This window comes from Microcebus murinus, chromosome 5 (assembly GCF_040939455.1).
Source record: "Microcebus murinus isolate Inina chromosome 5, M.murinus_Inina_mat1.0, whole genome shotgun sequence".
NCBI lineage: Eukaryota > Metazoa > Chordata > Mammalia > Primates > Cheirogaleidae > Microcebus > Microcebus murinus.
In genome coordinates this window covers 3,912,025-3,930,673 of record NC_134108.1, presented here as the reverse complement: position 1 = coordinate 3,930,673, position 18,649 = coordinate 3,912,025, and positions in this window count along the sequence as shown.

The following is an 18,649-nucleotide window of genomic DNA, read 5'->3' as shown; positions in this document are numbered from 1 at the left end:
TATGCAGTCTAAGGGAGTCGATTTAGTAAATCACCAAATAAGGATATACTTTTGTATACGTCTATTTTCAGCATTACATGAATGACAGAAAATATGTCAGAGAGATAGAAAAATGTAATAATCTTCTAGTCAGAAGCAAGGTACCAATAGTTATCCCAAAAGGAGTACAGGTTTGACGTAATTATTTTAGAATGAGAGAACATTGTTATCCTGAATTATTGGCAGATTCTTTAAGCATTTCGGTACAATCGTCGACTATAGTTGACAGCCACAGATGAATGTGGGCAGCTGAGCATCGACTTTAGCCGACAGCCATGATATCACTTTTCTAATTTTTCATTTATCAAAATAAAATTGTGAACATTTAAAAATAACGTAATGAAAACATATATGTATATGTTACCTATTCTGTTTTACATTACAAGTGAAGCTGCCTATAAAGTAAAACAAGCTTTCAGTGCTTTAAAGCTTTCCTCATCACACAGGAGCAAAACGGATTTGTCATCAATGCACAGTACAAACTATCATGTGGACTATGAGTGCTGGCTGTGGGCAAGATCTTGGGGCCGGTGAGCACTGTACCCAAGTGGTTAAAATATCTAATGCTAACCTAACAGTCGTATGCTAAAATTTATCTGTAAAAATATCACCAAGCATTCTGCCCTAGACAACTGTAAATTCACCCACATATATGTATCTAAATAGCTGAGAAGGCACTGCCTTATTTGTATATATGTTGTCAAAACATTAAGATATAAGCACACTTCTCTGATCTCCCTTCTGACAAATTAATTGTCTTACTGTCTTCCTTGGTCTTAAGTGGGCACTAGATTGTGAAACTGTGTTAACCTTGTTATCTTAGGTTGCATAACTGGAAATGTTAATGTCTTCTTATCTAAATGTTTTGAAATTATAACTGTGGTATGGATCTCAATTACCTCCTGGGGGCAATGACTTCAAAAGTACCACCATGCTATATATTTCCTAAAAGTAACAATAATTGTTATTAGTTCAATATTCTTTCTCTTCAGTTAGATAAGAAATCTCCAGGAAGTGATTACTGTGTTAAGAGTACTAGAATGTTAACTAATTTTATTTTTTATCCATAGTACTTATAAAATGTGAACTGAAATTTGTCACTTACTATTTCTTTGCCCCAGTATCTGCTTCAGGAGAATACATGATAAGAAGCCTAGAATTAGATAAATTTATCTTTCAACTTATATTTCCCATATAACCATTACTGCTGAATTTTATAAACCCAAGGATTGTTTTTGAGAAATGGGCTGAATGGGTATAGAAATGGTTAAATACGATTTAAATATTCTATGATTAGAATCTAACAAAGCCAATTATCTGAGTCTAACCATTTCTGAAATATCTATTGTATAGTAAGTTTTTAGAATAAAGTCTGTAATAGGTGCATTTAAATGAGAAAAGCAGTAAATAATTCCTGTCCCATGCAAAAAGCCCGACCATTTTTTCTAATAGTACTCAAACTTGCTGACACCTACACAATTGTTAGCAAAAAGATTTCTTTTTAAAAAATAAAATATGAAGGATTTAAAAGAATAATAACCCATTGAGTATTTTTGATCTTTTTTTAAATTTTCTGAAGAACAATAAAACACCAAGTTGAAAGAGGTACTTGAGAATAAATTCTTTGCTAGTGATTAAAATAGTTCAACATTTTTACTACTTGCCTCAATAAAGTCAGCATTGGAAAATTGTGTTTTGTCTATGATTTCCTTGGAAGTTTGGAAGTCAGGAAAAAAATCATAGTCTCAATTTATTCCACATCCTTTTTAATGTCATTAATACAATACTTTTTTAAAAAAACTGATCAATGAATCATTTTTTGATGCCAACAATGTTTATATAAATCCTTCATCAAAAAAGTATGATTTGCATTGCCACACCCCAGCAGATAACAGCATCGACAACTGCATATGCAATGTGTAGAAGTAAGTGTTTGATGAATGTTTAGTTCCACAGTGTATTAGTCAGAGTTCTCCAGAGAAGCAGAACAAGTAGGAGATATATACATATACATACACACATATATATATATAAAATGTGTGTATATGTAAAATATATGTGTACCCCTATATATATATTTTATAAAATGAGGATTTGGCGTATGCAGTTGTGAGGGCTGAGAGGCCCCACAATGCACTATCACCTGGAGCTGTGAGCTGGAGACCCAGAAAAGTGAATGGTGTGATTCAGTCCAAGTCCGAAGGCCTAAGGAACAAAAGAATCAGTGATGTAAATTTCTGTCTGAGGAACAGAGAAGATGAGGTGAAAGGTCCCAGCTCAAATAATAAGGCAGAAAAAAAGAAAATTCTTCCCTTCTTCAAATTTTAGTTCTCTTCAGACCTTCAACAGATTGGACTATGCCCTCCACACTGGGGATTGCAATCTTCTTTACTGAGTACACCAATTCAAATGCTCACCTCACCAAGAAACACCCTCACAGACACATTCACAAATAATGTGACCTGAGCACCCAGGTGTGTACACACAAAATTCAATATGAGTGCAATTTCCTGCTGCTAGTGAGGATCGATCACCCTAGCCAAAACCACACGTCTTGTTTTACCTGTTGAATTGAGGCACGTGGAGCCCCCTAAATGGCCAGGTGGCAGCTTTAACTTCTAGTTCAGTGGAATCATTGTTGGGTCTCCTGGCGGAAGCATTCCTTTCTCTGGAATAAAGATCTCTAGGGCAACAGAGTACAAAGTCATGGGAACAGGAGGAAAAATTTTGCTGGTGGGTCACTGGGGGTAATAGTGCTGCCACTCCAATTTCTATCTTTTAATTCCTGGACCCGTGAATCGTGGCTATGAGAAAAATAGTACCATATGCTGAACACTGTATAGCTTTCTGAAGAACCTTGTCCCAGCCCTGCAAGGCATTGCCACCTCGCTGGCACTATAACTGTGCCTTACAAAGGTCATTCTACCATTCTAGAAAGCTTGCTGCTTCAGGCTGGTCAGGAACATGGTAAGAATGCTGTAATGGGCCCACTGCCACACTTCTTTTGCTGTGTAGTGAGTTCCTTGATCAGAGGACAGGCTGTGTGGAATACCATGCTGGTGGATAAGGCATTCTGTAAGTTCATGGATGATAGTTTCATCAGAAGCACTATTGCCTGTGGGTAAGGGCTGATAGTGGCATACCAGGTGCCAGGAGATATGTTTATTTGCTCAAGCAAGGAAACCACATCTGGTACTGCAGCTGCAGTTGGAATCACCACCTGGTTAAGCTTATAATAATCCAGTGTCGTTCTCCAAGATCCCTCTGTTTTCTGCATAGGCCAAATAGGAAAGTTTAATGGGGATGTAGTAGAAATCAGCACCCAGTCCTTTGATGGGTGCACTATTACTGCCTTTCTAGGTAGAGGCAGTTCAAATGACCTCTCCTCAGCCTTTCTCACTGTAACAGCCCCACTCCCCATGACAGGGACTCAATGTGGGGTTCTGCCAGCTATTAAGCATGTCTATTCCAATTATGCTTTCCAGAAATGACCACAGGATGAGCTTGGGGACCCACTGGATCTGCTGCGAGACAACCTAGAGATACAACTCTATTGTTACCTAACCTCTTTAAGCTTCTACTCTGGCTACTGGGGCCTCATGACGTTTTACGTGTCCTAGAATCCAGGTCAGTTCAGACCCAATGTCCGGTAGTCCCTGAAAGGTCCAGTTATTTCTTCTTTCTCAATCTACTGTTACTCTGGTAAAAGACCATGGGTCTCTTTGGTGAAAGCTAGGGGAAGGATTAACCTGGGGTTGAGGAGTCCACTTCTGCTGGGCATGGGGAGGCCAATTCCACGCCTGAAGATCAATCAGCAGAACGTATGCATGGACGACCTAGCTTCAGTAGTATCTTCTCACATCTCCCCATCGCAACGCACAGGAGCTGTGTCACTGCTGGGTTCTTTCCCACCCAATGCCCTCACTTTGATGGTAGATACTCTGTGAGGTTGGGAGTTTAACTTGAATTGTAATTCAGCCATTCACAGATGCAGTTCCACATTTGATTTTCAGTGATTTCAGCCCTCTGGTTAGAGAAGAAAAGCCTTTGCTTTAGGGTTCGTGTAGAAGTTCTTAGATTATTTGTGTGACACTTGAGCTGGGAATACAAATGTATGAGCTCATCTATTTTTTCCCCCAGGTTGTCCAGTGGCATTAGGAGCAATCAATGAGCATAATTATATTCTCTGTTTTTCCAAAAATATTAAAAAGATTGATACACAGCCATCACTTATATCTACGAGAGATTAATTCCTGGACCCCTGTGGATATGAAAGTCTGTGGGTGTTCAAGTCCCTTATGTCAAGTGGCGTGATGCTTGCATAAAACCTGTGAATATCTTTCTACCATGTTTCCCCGAAAATAAGACAGGATCTTATATTTATTTTTCCTCAAGAAGACACCCTAGGGCTTATTTTCAGGGGATGTGCTATTTTTTTAAGTATGGTACAACAATCTACATTTATTCAAGTATAGTTAAGTAGTCTTCTGGAACGTCATTATAACTCTCCATACCCCCAATCCCATCCTGAATTTCTTGCGACTCTATTTCCTTTAGAACCATTGTCCCCAATCTCTCATGTCAAGCAATAGAGCTCTCATGGGGCAAATGAGAAGGGCTGCTCATCTTCTTTTCCACTCCGGGACGAAATGCATGGGTTGTGCAGATATGCTGCATAGCCACGCCCGTCACTAGGTAGGTCTTATTTGCAGGATAGGGCTTATATTTTGCAAATGCTTAGAAATTCTGCTAGGGCTTATTTTATGAGTAGGTCTTATTTTCAGGGAAACATGGTATATACTTTATGCTATCCCTAAGTTACCTAATGTAAATAGTTATACTCTATTATCTTTAATTTTTATTTTTTAGTGTTGTATTTTTTGTCTTTATAAAATATATTTTCCATTCATGACAGGTTAAATCTGTAGATGCAAAACATAGATACAGAGGGACAACTGCAGAGTCACCTAGCTCCTTCTTATTAGCCATTAATAGACATATCAAATGCAAATATTTTGAGTAGCTTGATAAATAGTTTATGCCAGGGACTATCAGTACATTTTTTACTATTGGAAATAGAGTCATTAGCATCGTTAAATCTAATGAGATTAGAGAACCAATTCAGGAGCCCCCAGAACCAATTAAGGAAATTCATTCTTAAAATTCTGTTTTGCTAGAACCAGTCTTGTTACCAAAATCCAAAGCCTATATTAATTAGTCAGTGTTCCCTAGAGAAACAAAACCAGTAGTAGACTGTATATATGTGTGTGTGTGTGTGTGTGTATATATATATATAGTGTATATATGTATCTATCTCTATCTATCTATCGAAGGAGAGAGAGAAAGAGAGAGAAAATAAGAAATTTAGTGTGAGGTAATTATGGAGAATGAGGAGTTCCAGGATCTGCCTTCTGTATACTGGAGACAAAGAAGGACAGTGGTATAATTCAGTCTGACTCTGAATTTCTGAAAACCAGGGGAGTCGATGGTATACATTCTAGTCTGAGAACCTAAGAAGATGAGATGAGATGTCCCAGCTCAACCAATGAAGCAGGAAAAAAGGAGCAAATTTCCTCTTCCACTGCTTTTTCTTCTATTTGGACACTCAACAGATTGGATGCTGCCTGCCCACATTGGGGAAAGAGATCTACTGAGTCCACTGATTCAAATATTATCTCATCCAGAAACATCCTCGCCCCCACACCCAGAAATAATGTTTAATTTGGGTACCATGTGTGGCTGGTCAAGTTGACACATAAAATTAAGCATTATACACAGGCAGCAATAATGGGGTGGCAGTGGGTACCCTGAAGACTGTTCACTCACTTTGGTTTTTGCTATGATACACCAAGAAAGATTTTAACTTAAACATCATCCCCGTAATATCTACCTAAACACAACATAAGCCTATTTTTGGATGTTATATGTCTTGGCCTCTCTTCTTCTCCTTCGTGTGTTTGTTTTCTGAAAAAATGTACTAGACAACACTTGTTTAGAAAAAGGCTCTATTTCATTCAGACTACATTATAATTTTGCTTTGAAATACAACCATTTTGTCAGTAGTCTACTACAGTTCACTGAGAAACACTATTATGAATTTATTGTAAGTATTCTTCAGATGGTACATTTTTGCAGTTTTGAAATTTCTCCACATAGTCTAGACTTGCTTAAAATACAACTCATTTAGCAAATCATCTCCTTTTTCTGTTTACTTCTTCATCAGTTTTTTTGGCATTGAACATCGTTTTCCACTGTATCAATATGGTCTCAGTGATAGGCATGTTTATTTTAGCCACCATTCCACAGCGAAAGGTATTCTTCTAGTTATATGGTGACCTGTGTGTGGCAAGGCTCATGACTTCTCAGTGTTCACTTCTTTCGATACACTCTCACTTTCAACATTTTTGATTCAAAGATTTTGCTCAGCCTCTTAACTTGCCTGCTTTTGTAATGAACTATTTTGATATTTTAAAAGTTATTTTTATTTAATAGTGTGAGGAAGATACTACAAATGATACACACAATGTTTGCACATTAGGAGAATGATCTGCACATCTTTCAAAACAATCAGAGATAAATGTTATGATTGCATATCTTCCCCCTAAGATTTTTACACAACTAAAAGTATGATGCAGAAATCTTGTATCAATGGTCCCTGAATAAAAATGATTGGACTTACGATATTTTGACTTTACTCTGGTACAAAAGTGATATACATTCAATAGAAATCATACTTCATATTTTGAGTTCCGGTCTTTTCTCGGGCTAGCAATGTTCAGTAGATACTCAGCTCCCAGTCTTCTGCAGGATCATAAGGGCAAACAACAAAGGCTTTACTGGACCCTGTGTTGCCAGATGACTGTGTTCAACTGTTCAGGTGCGCTAGGCTGAGCCATGATGTTTGATAGGTTAGCCATATTAAATGCATTCTTGATTTATGATATTTTCAACTTATGATGGGTAACCCTATCGTAAAGCGAGGAGCATTTGTATTGTAGGTTCTGCTAACATGTTCACCATAGTCTTTATACTAACTGTGAGCTGGGTTCACTTACCTCGCATATCTCTTTCTAATTGTACTTGAATAGAAACTACAGAAATGATTGCAACAAAATTCACTCTGCATTACAAAGATTACCCATAGTTTAATGAAGAGTTAAGCTAGAGTTATATACATATGTATGCACACATATAATTTGAATCATATATTATACATTATAATATCAAATGCAGAATGATTTTATAAAGTTGTGACCACATTTTCAAAATATTTCTAGGAGGTATAATTTATTCAGATATATAACTAGAATGATTTTGCAACATAGGTTGATATTCTCTTAAGTAAAAGTCACTAGGACAAATGTGATTTTCCTTGTCTGCATCTGTATCATCTTCTTTGATCACCTGATTCTCTTATCTGTGTTCTTATCTGTGACATATACTAAAGTATATGTCACACTACTTCCTGCCCTATTGACCCACTTCCTAGGCACAACGTTGATAAATAGCTGAATCAAGGGTGCAAATTGTGGAGATATTACTATTTATTTATAAAGCTCAAAGTTATTTGTTCCTATTTAAGAAGCAGTATAAAGTAGTGATTAATAACATATATTTGAATCTCAACCCCATGACTTAACTACTGGTGTGAATTTGGGCAAGTAAATTAACCTCAGTTGTCTCAGGATTGCCAAATGTATAAGCATTATGCCTACCGATGAGATCACATGAGGTATATATTGAATAAAATGATTGGCACAAATATTGCCTCATAAAAAGCACCGAATAGTTACTACAGCTGTTACATTCTATTCTAAGATTAGCCCATGGTTTCATTTGAGTTTCCTTCTATGTCAATTCATACATTTCAAAACTGTCCGATACATCTGCCTACTAATATCATAGTGTTGCTCACCCTCTTTGTTCCCTGTGGGAGACAGTGTTTTATTAAAAATCCTGACTACTAAGGTAGAAAAAACTTAAAGATACCTTCCCAGTATGCTATAGTTGCTTCCTGTATCATACAGTGAAAATAATTTTGCTTTTTTTAAAAAAAAGTTTATAAAAAACGTATGCACCTGCAATCAAATGTATAGGTGAGTATATTAATAGGAAGCCACTTTAAAGTAGACACTTGATATTAAGATTGTTACAAGTAAAAAGATAAGTTTCTATTACATAGAAAGTACAAGACTGAGAAACAATGATGGCAGCTTTGCACCAGATATTAAGTGACTTTGATATGGGAATCCCACAGTATAAAATAGGCACAAAAATATATAAATTACAAAGAGTTTTACTTCAAGTATATGCTAGCCTAATTTTTTGATAATGTGTTATGATAATATTCAATTATAATTTCATATAATATTCTGTATATTTGTGTTTGATTATAAACTATGCTGGTCAAATGGATAACATGATATTGAAATCTAAGTGGGACAGCTGTTTCCCTAGAACTCAATCTCAGGAGAAATTTAAGCCTGAGCTGGTACAGTAAGTAGGACAGAACTCAACATCCCTCGTCTCTGAGGATGCTGGCGTGGCCACCCAAGAATAGCAAACAGTAGTGAAAGCCACAGGGACAAAAGTTTAGCTTCCAAATCTTTTTTCTTTTTTTAATTTTACCTAAAAAATATGACATTTTAGAAGCTTCACACCACTTTTCTCAATTGGACTTCTGAAGAATGTATGATCCTAGGATGTTTGTATCAATTGATATTGAGGCTGGAAATTCGAAAGTATTTCTGGAGTGGGTGATGGTTGGATGTCATCATCTGAAAAGGCTCACATACTAGTGATCCCCAGGGGAAGAAGCAATGGGCACCACAAAGCGGAGATATAGCCTCACCAAGGTCATATGTAAATGTGTTCAGTTTGCTTTACCTCCTTTCTCATCTATACTGCTAGAGCCTTCTCTCATGGGAGTTAAATGGGCAACATGGAATATTAAATACACATTAAAAACACAATTTCTAGGAAATTGTGTACAAACATTTTTCTCTACAATTCTAAAGAAAGCCAAGCTACCATTCTATTTCTTTGTGTTGTATATGTAGGAAGAAAAGTCTTTCAAATAATTATTTACTGGCAATTTCAGCTATTTACTATTACATTAACATATCATGCTGTTCAAATTGATTACCATTGAAATTTAATTACAAATTGATTATTAAAATATTTGTTGTGTGTTTAAATATACTAACAATTTAGGATAGAAGTCTTTCTAAAGCAATTCCCTTTAAATTAGACAATAAAATTTGATTAATTAATAACAATGCAATAAATCTAGACTGTTTTATAATCCCCCAAGTACTCTCACATATTATATGGCATCTGATTCCCATGTTAACTTTGTAGGATGCTTGTCATGTATTCCAAATCTACAAAAGTAGTGTTAAAAGAAAAACTTTAGGCAAATTAAATTTAGCAGGATTTGAGCAAAGTAGGATTCATGAATTGGACAACAAAGCCAGGGAGATTCAGGGGGCTCCACCCAGCAATGTGGGCTGATAGTAATTAAAAAATAAAAAAATAAAGTGACATAAAGAAACAGCTTGACTGCTGACAGCTGGGCATTTTCCTTATTTGGGCATGTGTGATGAGGCGTTTGTTTCATATGGACATTATCTGTTGGGTTGGCAGCTCAGCTCCAGTGATAGACCAAGATGTAGCTATTTGCTACAAGAATATACTCTTAGGTTAGGTTGCAGTTTGTTTAAATACTAAGTTGGGAAACAGTGTGCTACATATGCACTGAAGATACAGAGGCATCTTTAGGCACAATTTAATTTAACAATTACCCCCTTTTGTCAGCCTCCCGATTTTGAAAGATTCACCAAAGCTCTCGCCATTGACACCACTCTCTGTCACCATCATAGTAGACTTGTTTGTTCCCCATATGGAATTCACAATTCTTGATGTCAGCTCAGCTGAATTTTTCATTATGTTCTTTTCATGGTTTTGTTTTTTTACCCATATTGAGACCATTTGATTTATAACAGATGGCTGCATGAGAGCATTTTTGACTCTCAAGAGGGTACAGTTCACCAGGGAAACTATTATGATGGTTACACTGAGGATAATACTAAGATTCTGACCTATACTCCTTGACAGGAGTCTCTACAAACTGAACTAATTAAAATCAAATCTATCAAAAATGAGCCAGAAGAAGAATATACTGGCTGTAACCAAGTAGCTTTTGTTTATTGATTTATTATAACTTGGTTTCTATCATATCAGATATATTTATCCAACTGCAGCAGGAGGTATTTGCTATCGTAAACACTCCCCCTGTTTACAATACCAAACGGTATTGTAAAGCAATTCTATTGCCTAAAATAACTTTAGCAAGAGAATTTAAAGAAGTCTGCTGGGGAACTATAACCTTTTCATTAGTCAACTATAGTAGCTAATGTTTGAGACAAGAGTTATAACCATAACCTCCTTTATCTTTATGCCAAGTCATGGAAGAAACAATCAACCAACAGCCTATTTAAAGGGATTTATGTTTGCCAGCAATTCCTCTTTATTCCATAGTGCCAATTAATAAGTGTAGGCTAGTATTCAGTTTCCAACAGATTATGGAGTGACAGTGGTACTGACAGAATCCCTAATCTGCATTGGCCCCTTACTTTCCACTTATTGAGACATGGATTTGCCTATGTGTATGGTTAAATGATTATATTGTTAAATCCTCCACAATAAAAACATATCCTGAAGGGGCACAATAGACAGTTCCTGGTGCAAAACTTTGTGTATTATGAGTCACCAGTAGGGAAGCACTAGTAATATTTATCTAAGGCTCCATTATTAAATCATTATGTGGTTGGAAGACACCAACAATTAAGGGATTAGGATTATAAATCTGTCTACAAACTGTCATTTTTTTTCTTTTGGTTTCTTTATTTAATTTCTGGCATAATTTAACTGTAAAAGCATCACTAAAGGTTTTGTCTACTGTTAGATTGAAACAGGAATCTGAATACATGAGTCAAAAGGCCTGATCCTATAGAAAGTACTGGACATCACACTTGGAATATCAGTAAATATGTTATGAAGTGAACCAATGAATCTCCAAGATCATGTTAGGATTTAAGTTTGACATGGCATATCCAACATTCAGTTAAGTTTCCCGTGGAAACTATCAATTATGTAATCTTAACTATCATATTATGTCACATATAAACAGAAAAGGAACATAGAGGAAAGAGAACAAAATCTTAATGGTGACAGACAACAGAGGTCTTGATTTGTGATCCTGGGAACGCTGTCTATGTCTAGGGTCCCATCTGCTTGTGGGAGAAAACTGCCCTGGTCAGCTTTACCTTGAAGTCGCCAATGGGCATAAAGTCCCGAGAGTCTGGAGGAATCCTCTTGAGTAGCAAGAAGTAGATCCAAGAGTTAGGCTCTGAAGTTTTGCTGCAGAGATAAATTTTTTAATAGGGTTTCAAGGGCAATCTTTCTTTGATGTTGTTTTTGCAAGACTCCAGGCTCTAGATTTTTGAAAGGTCTGGTTGTCATTAGTTTGTGGGACTACTGTAAAAGGACTCCTTTGACATGGTAAAGATCTAGTTTGGCATAAGGCATTAAAACCTTGCAATACTGAGTCAGGTCAGAGTTTATAAGAGCAGGAGATCTTCACAGAAATAGAAAAAATAATTTTATGCTTTGTATGGAACCAAAAAAGACTCCAAATATCAAGAGCAATTCTAGGCAACAAAAACAAAATGGGAGGCATTAATATGCCAGATATCAAACTATACTACAAAGCTGTAGTAATTAAAACAATCTGGTATTGGCACAAAAATAGGAATATTGACCAGTGGAACAGATGTGAGAATCCTGATATAAAACCATCCTCATATAGCCATCTAATCTTTGACAAAGCAGACAAAAACATACGCTGGGGAAAAGAATCCCTTTTCAATAAATGGTGCTGGGAAAACTGGATAGCCACCTGTAGAAGGCTAAAACAGGACCCACACCTTTCACCTCTCACAAAAATCAACTCACGCTGGATAACAGACTTAAACCTAAGGTATGAAACTATTAGAATTCTAGAGGAAAATGTTGGAAACACTCTCCTAGACATCTGCCTAGGCAAAGATTCTATGAAGAAGTCCCCAAAGGCAATCAAAGCAGCAACAAAAATAAATAAATGGGACATGATGAAACTAAAAAGCTTCTCCACAGCCAAAGAAATAGTCATGAAAGTAAACAGAAAACCTACAGAATGGGAATAATTTTTGCATCCTATGCATCCGATAAGGGGCTGATAACTAGAATATACTTAGAACTCACAAAAATCAGTAAGAAAAAAATCAAATAACCCTATTAAAAAGTGGGCAAAGGACTTGAACAGAAACTTTTCTAAAGAAGACAGAAGAATGGCCAACAAACATATGAAAGAATGCTCATCATCTCTAATCATCAGGGAAATGCAAATCAAAACCACAATGAGATATCACTTAACTCCAGTGAGAATGGCCTTTATCAAAAAGTCTCCAAATAACAAATGCTGGCGTGGATATGGAGAGAGAGGAACACTCCTACACTGCTGGTGGGACTGCAAACTAGTTCGACCTCTGTGGAAAGCAATATGGAGATACCTTAAAGCGAGACAAGTGAATCTACCATTTGATCCAGCACTCCCATTGCTGGGCATCTACCCAAAAGATCCAATGACAAAAGACACCTGCACTCGAATGTTTATAGCAGCACAATTCATAATTGCAAGGCTGTGGAAACAGCCCAAGTGCCCATCAATCTAAGAATGGATTAATAAAATGTGGTATATGTATACCATGGAGTACTGTTCAGCTCTAAGAAACAATGGTGATATAGCACATCTTATATTTTCCTGGTTAGAGCTGGAACCCATACTACTAAGTGAAGTATCCCAAGAATGGAAAAACAAGCACCACATATACTCACCAGCAAACTGGTATTAACTGAGCAGCACCTAAGTGGACACATAGGTACTACAGTAATAGGGTATTGGGGAGGTGGGAGGGGAGAGGGGGGCGGGTATATACATACATAATGAGTGAGATGTGCACCATCTGGGGGATGGTCATGGTGGAAACTCAGACTTGTGGGGGGAGGGGTGGAAAGGGCATTTATTGAAACCTTAAAATCTGTACCCCCATAATATGCCGAAATAAAAAAAAAATAAGAGCAGGGGATACACAAGGGTCTATCATTACAGGAATACACCTTCCAGTAACTATTTCGTCAGGAATGTATCCATCAATGTTTTCCTCTGGGCCTAGATCTTATTGGCACCTAGGCAAATGACAATATCTTTGGCCAAAGCAATTCAACTGATCCTGTTAATGTTGCCTAATGCCATTGCGTTTGTAATACCTTATTTAATTGTTTTATGGCTTATCCAGTAAAATATTTCTTTTCGCTCTGGTGATTTCTAAACATAAAGAAAATATATTTTTTAGTAATGAGTTACTGCTATATTATTGGCCTTTTTTCGTGCAAAAGCTTCTATAAAATCAGAAAACATACATGGGGGGATTGAATGAAATCCACTGTAAATGGTAGTAGAAATATACGATCTGTGCAGATATAATTTTGTAAAATTCTAGCAGGTGCCAGAAATATACAATCTGAGGTTTTTATTATCTTATTGGAATTTTGGGTTTGACAAACCAAATATTGGTTGTAAACCATTATAGCAATTTTAGAACAGGCACTGCACCAATACATTTTAAATAACTCATTTAACACGTGATAAATTCATGAATTGAAGAAGTTTTAATGATGGAAGCTTTCAGGACTCAGGAAGGACAAGGCAATCGTTTAGGTTCTCCGTGAGTTCGTGCTTAAAATTAATTTACATCCTCAATACCAGTTTTGTTTTTTAATTCAAGTACACATAGCATTGTTTACTAAACAGATTATTATAGATAATTTGAATTGGATCAATATTATGAGGTTCATTAACATTGTATATCATAACAAATTCTGTATTGATTGACTTAGCATAAAAGTCTGCCAAAGCATTTTTTTTCAATTAATTCTTCTTCTGCTTGATGGTGGGTTAGCAGTTTCATGAAACCAATAGAGTCCTGGAAGTTGTTACCCCATTCAATGGTATAATCATATTTCTAGGAATTTATGGAACACATATTAATAACATAGCCATACAAATATAACTCAAAGAAGGTTTAGCATTATTATTTTGTAATACTTCCCATATCATTTAATATATCAATAAAGAAATATTTTCTTCAAGTGTTTCAAGGGTACATCTGAAAAATCCCAAAGTTAATGCAAGGTAAAAAAAAAAAATTTACTTTTGAATTTGATTTGGGGAAGTTTTTCAGATATATCAGGGATTTAAAACATTGTATCAAAATAGGATCACAGGCCACTGTGAGCAGTATTCATTCATTTAACCAGAGTGATTATTTAAAAACATGAAAGACAAATAGAGAAAGTTACAGAGTTGTAGAAAAACTGTAGCTCTTTTAATAGAGAGTACTCAATTTTCTTAAGCAATCAAAAACCTAATAAAGATAACATAGAACATAGAATTATCTTGATAGAACACAGAACCTTTGTTCCCTAGGCCAATTTCTTAAAAGGAGAAAAGAAATCTTTCATAAATTTCTATTAAAAGCAAAACAGTACTTAAGAAATCCTTGCTGTTTTAACAGAGAAGACCATATTTTAGTCTTTCATTATGTACTTTTGATATTAATGCTCGTTTTAGAAAATCTTATAAATCCCTTCTAATCTTAATAAGCTTAATCACATAAAATTCCTTTCAGAAGATTCATCTTTCACGAACCTTCTACAACTTCTTTATCCATTCAATTTTTGTCCTGTAATTTTTCTCTTCTCATTTGGGAACAACCAGTCATTCTAGTTTAGGATAAAAACAGGACAAAAACAGAATGATTGGTTGTCACTTAACCATACAAAAAATCCTCATATCTTACAGCTTTTCTTTACCAAAGCACATCTTATTTTTTTATATACTTTCATATAGAGTTGTTTTCCTTGTTATGTCTAGTAATATTAGTTGCAAATATTAATTAGAATATTTAACCCTAGTGACTTTAATTTCCAGTGAACACTAGGAAGCAAGCAAATTACGAACTATCCGTCACATCAGCATTCTGTAGATTGGCAAATCTATGAATCATAATTTCTAGGAGCATGTGCTTTTGCATAATGCAATTTGTCACTGTGGCACAGAACATGTTCCCAACATTCCCAAGTATCTTTAGTCTTTCTGTAATAAGAAACTGTACAGGAGGAAAGTTTCTCTCTATCCTCTTAGGTTTTTTTTTTGCTAGGCCTGTGAATTAAATTGTTGTTTGTGCTGAACTCCCTCCGCCTCAACTTTGTATTCTTCTTAATCACGAGAAATGTTACAACTTTCTGATATAGCAAGGACATCTTTCACATGTAACTTTTATCTCACATCTATTTAATTCACTTGTTTTTAACAATTATGCTTGGATTGCTCATGAAGATAAGACATTAGATAGGCATCAGCTTATTTTTCTTGTGGATAAATTTTATAATACAGTGATAAGACAAGCTTGTTTTACCAGTAAATCTAAGTAGAAAAAGTCATGCAACTGTACTGTATTTAATGCTGACAGCTGTGAAGAGATGCCTGTTTTAATCAAACCAACAATATTCTTATTTACCTAAGATTACCCAAGTCACATGAACTTGAAAAGTAGTTGAGTTAGTTCTCATTTTTCTGAGAGAATACTTAATTTATATAAGCACTTATTTTTCTCTATGCCAATTAAATAGAGCTCTTTTACAGTTTAATTTTGGCAATATTATAAGGATCTAGAAAAATATCACCCATATACAACATACATATAAACATATATAAACATGCGGGAGTAAATAGATCTATCTGTCCATCAGATTTAGCTTTTGTTCTAAATTTTTAGCCATGTGCTAGGTTAAATAATAAAGGCATTTTGTGTGCCTGGATTCAGCATGTATACTCCTGATTTTGCCTTAGAGGGTAGTTCACCCTTTTTGTGTGTTTGTTTTCAAGATTAAATGACAGAACAATGACTTGTTTTGTGTGTGGGGGGATATTGTGTTTTTTTTTGTTGTTTTTGTTTGTTTGTTTGCAAGGAGGAGTTTTGAGGCATAGCAAAGATTATGACAATAAGAAAGAGGCTGATGGAATTGGTAGAGTATATAGTATTGTAAGCAGGCGTTTGAGAAGAGGGGTCTCAGTTCCCATGGAAGAATCAGGATCAAATAGAAAACACAGAGGACTGATTCTTGCAGCCATTTGTTGTTGTCGATATTTATTTTTTTCTGAAGATAGTTCTAGTGTCAATTGGACAGGTTTAGACAAGGGGGCCTTTCAGAGTTAAGATGAAAACTCCAGCAAGGAAATATCCTTTTTTTCTCTCTGAGAGATTTGTTGATTATTGTCCTGAAGGTGAAGCCTCTGGGGGCCTCCTCTAGTGGGAAAATAACCTGGGCCAGCGAAAGTCAGTCCATCAGATGCTGGTGTAAAAGTGGACAATTTTTTTTCCACTGGCAGTGAAAAAGGTGGCCTGGAAGTTTACAGTAAAGGCAGACACCCCAGGGCACAGGATTCTTTAGTTTAGGACTCCTTGGTTTTGCTTTAAAATATGTATGAGGAGGTCCTCCTGGTCCCTGTAGCTGTAACGCACCTGTTTGCCTTTTGTAAGGAGTTTCCCTACTGTGGCCACTGTAACTCTAACTTACATTTGGTGAGGTCCAATGATTTCTTAGAAAAATATAGAACCGAGTTCAGAGTTCCTACAGGTGAAACTGGCTGCAGTTCCAGATGGAGGAGTTCTAATCTCCTGTATGCAGATAAACCCGTGGGCCCCTGTCTGCTAGTGACAATGCCTAGCTAGTAAACCCAGTCCAGTTCCTGTCCAATCTGTTGACACCCTGAGGCACCACCACAGGACAAAGTCCTATTTCTGTCATGATTTACAAACCCAATGTATATAAAAAATGCTCACATAAACTCAAAGAGCTCAAAACAAAACTTCATGCAGCTAACATCTGACAGAAAACTCACCCATAGCCTTCAGTTGCTGTGAGAGAGCATTCCCTGCTCTGCCAATTTCCTGTTAATCATTCTTTATGTTAAGCTTCCGATGTTCAAGTTACTGGGTTCCTTCACCCTCCTGCTGGATCCTGACTGCTGCAGAGTAAAGCGCTGAGGAACTGTCTCATTAGATTGCCCGTAAAGATGACATTTCGGAATTAGTTTGGTCACGGTTTTAGGCTTGAGCATGGAGCCAATCTTGTTGCCAGTGAAAAGGGGATGCTGGTAATCTGAGGCGTGCATTAGCATCATAGTTATTCAGGATGTCACCTGGGCTTCACTGGGATGAAATGGCAAATTTCAACAGCAGATGTTGTGGGGGTCCACGTGGCTGCTGCTCTTCACGGTTACAGCGGTAGTGGGTGGTAGTGACGGCTGCAAGTGATATGGGATAAAGCCTTCTGGGTACACCAGGGTGCTTGCAAATAGGAAATGACAAAGTCAGATTTCTGAGTATAAGTTTCAGTCAAGGTCTGAGAACCAGAGAGCTTTCATTGCAGCCCTGAGAGATCTATTTATGTTTTACGTATGACTGATACTGCTGCAATCAAACACAAAATTTACTAATGTGGACAGCTACAATGTAATGACAGTAGGATTCAGTCTTGCCAACTTTCTCCAGTGAGTGATATAGTATCCTTTGAGGAAAGTGGGATCCTGAAATTTAAAATAGGAGTTTAGTGTTTGAGCCTCACTGAAACTGGCAGTCCCCAAATCTTTGTCTTCCTTTACTGGTGGAAGGATCCTGCCCTCTCTGCCTAGAAGTCCTGTGACAAGCTCCTCTGGGCAGGTGACTAGAAGGTGACTTACCAGTGGCATCCAGGCAGGACATTCCAGAGATCTGGGGAAAGACCCTGCAATGGCAGTCCAAGGAGGGAGAGAGATTACGCTAAATGGGGCTGAATTCGTTGATACAGACACTTACAAAAGGTTTTAGACTTGATGTATTAGTTCATTCAGTGGCTCTAATAGTTCATTTTGTTGATTGAAACTTGGCCTCAACCATGACCTACATTTAATGAGGCTGAGATTGTCAGAGCTTCCCTGGTGTGATGTACGAGGAGTATTCCAAAGGGAGGCAGGGATGTTATACTGGATTTACAAAGGTAGAGCTCAAGCAAACTATTCACGGGTTAGAAATAAACCTCTAAGAACACAAAAAGGTTGAAAGTTTAAAAAAAATGGAAAGTAAGACATATACTATGCAAATACTATCTATCAAAGTTGACTTTAAAGCAAGAAGCGCCCTGAGTCATAAAAAGTGGTCTTGCAAAATGATGAAACAGTCAATTCGCTAGGAAAATATGACAAATATAACAATTCTTAATTTATATGCTTCTAATATAATTTTAAAATACATAAAACTAGAAAATAATACATTAAAAGGGAAAGTCCACAATTCATAGTAGAAGATTTTTAATTTATTTTGTTAGTAATTGGTAGAATTAGCAGACAGAAATTAGGAACTATATTGAAGATTTGAACAATATAATTAACAAGCTTGACCTAATTAAT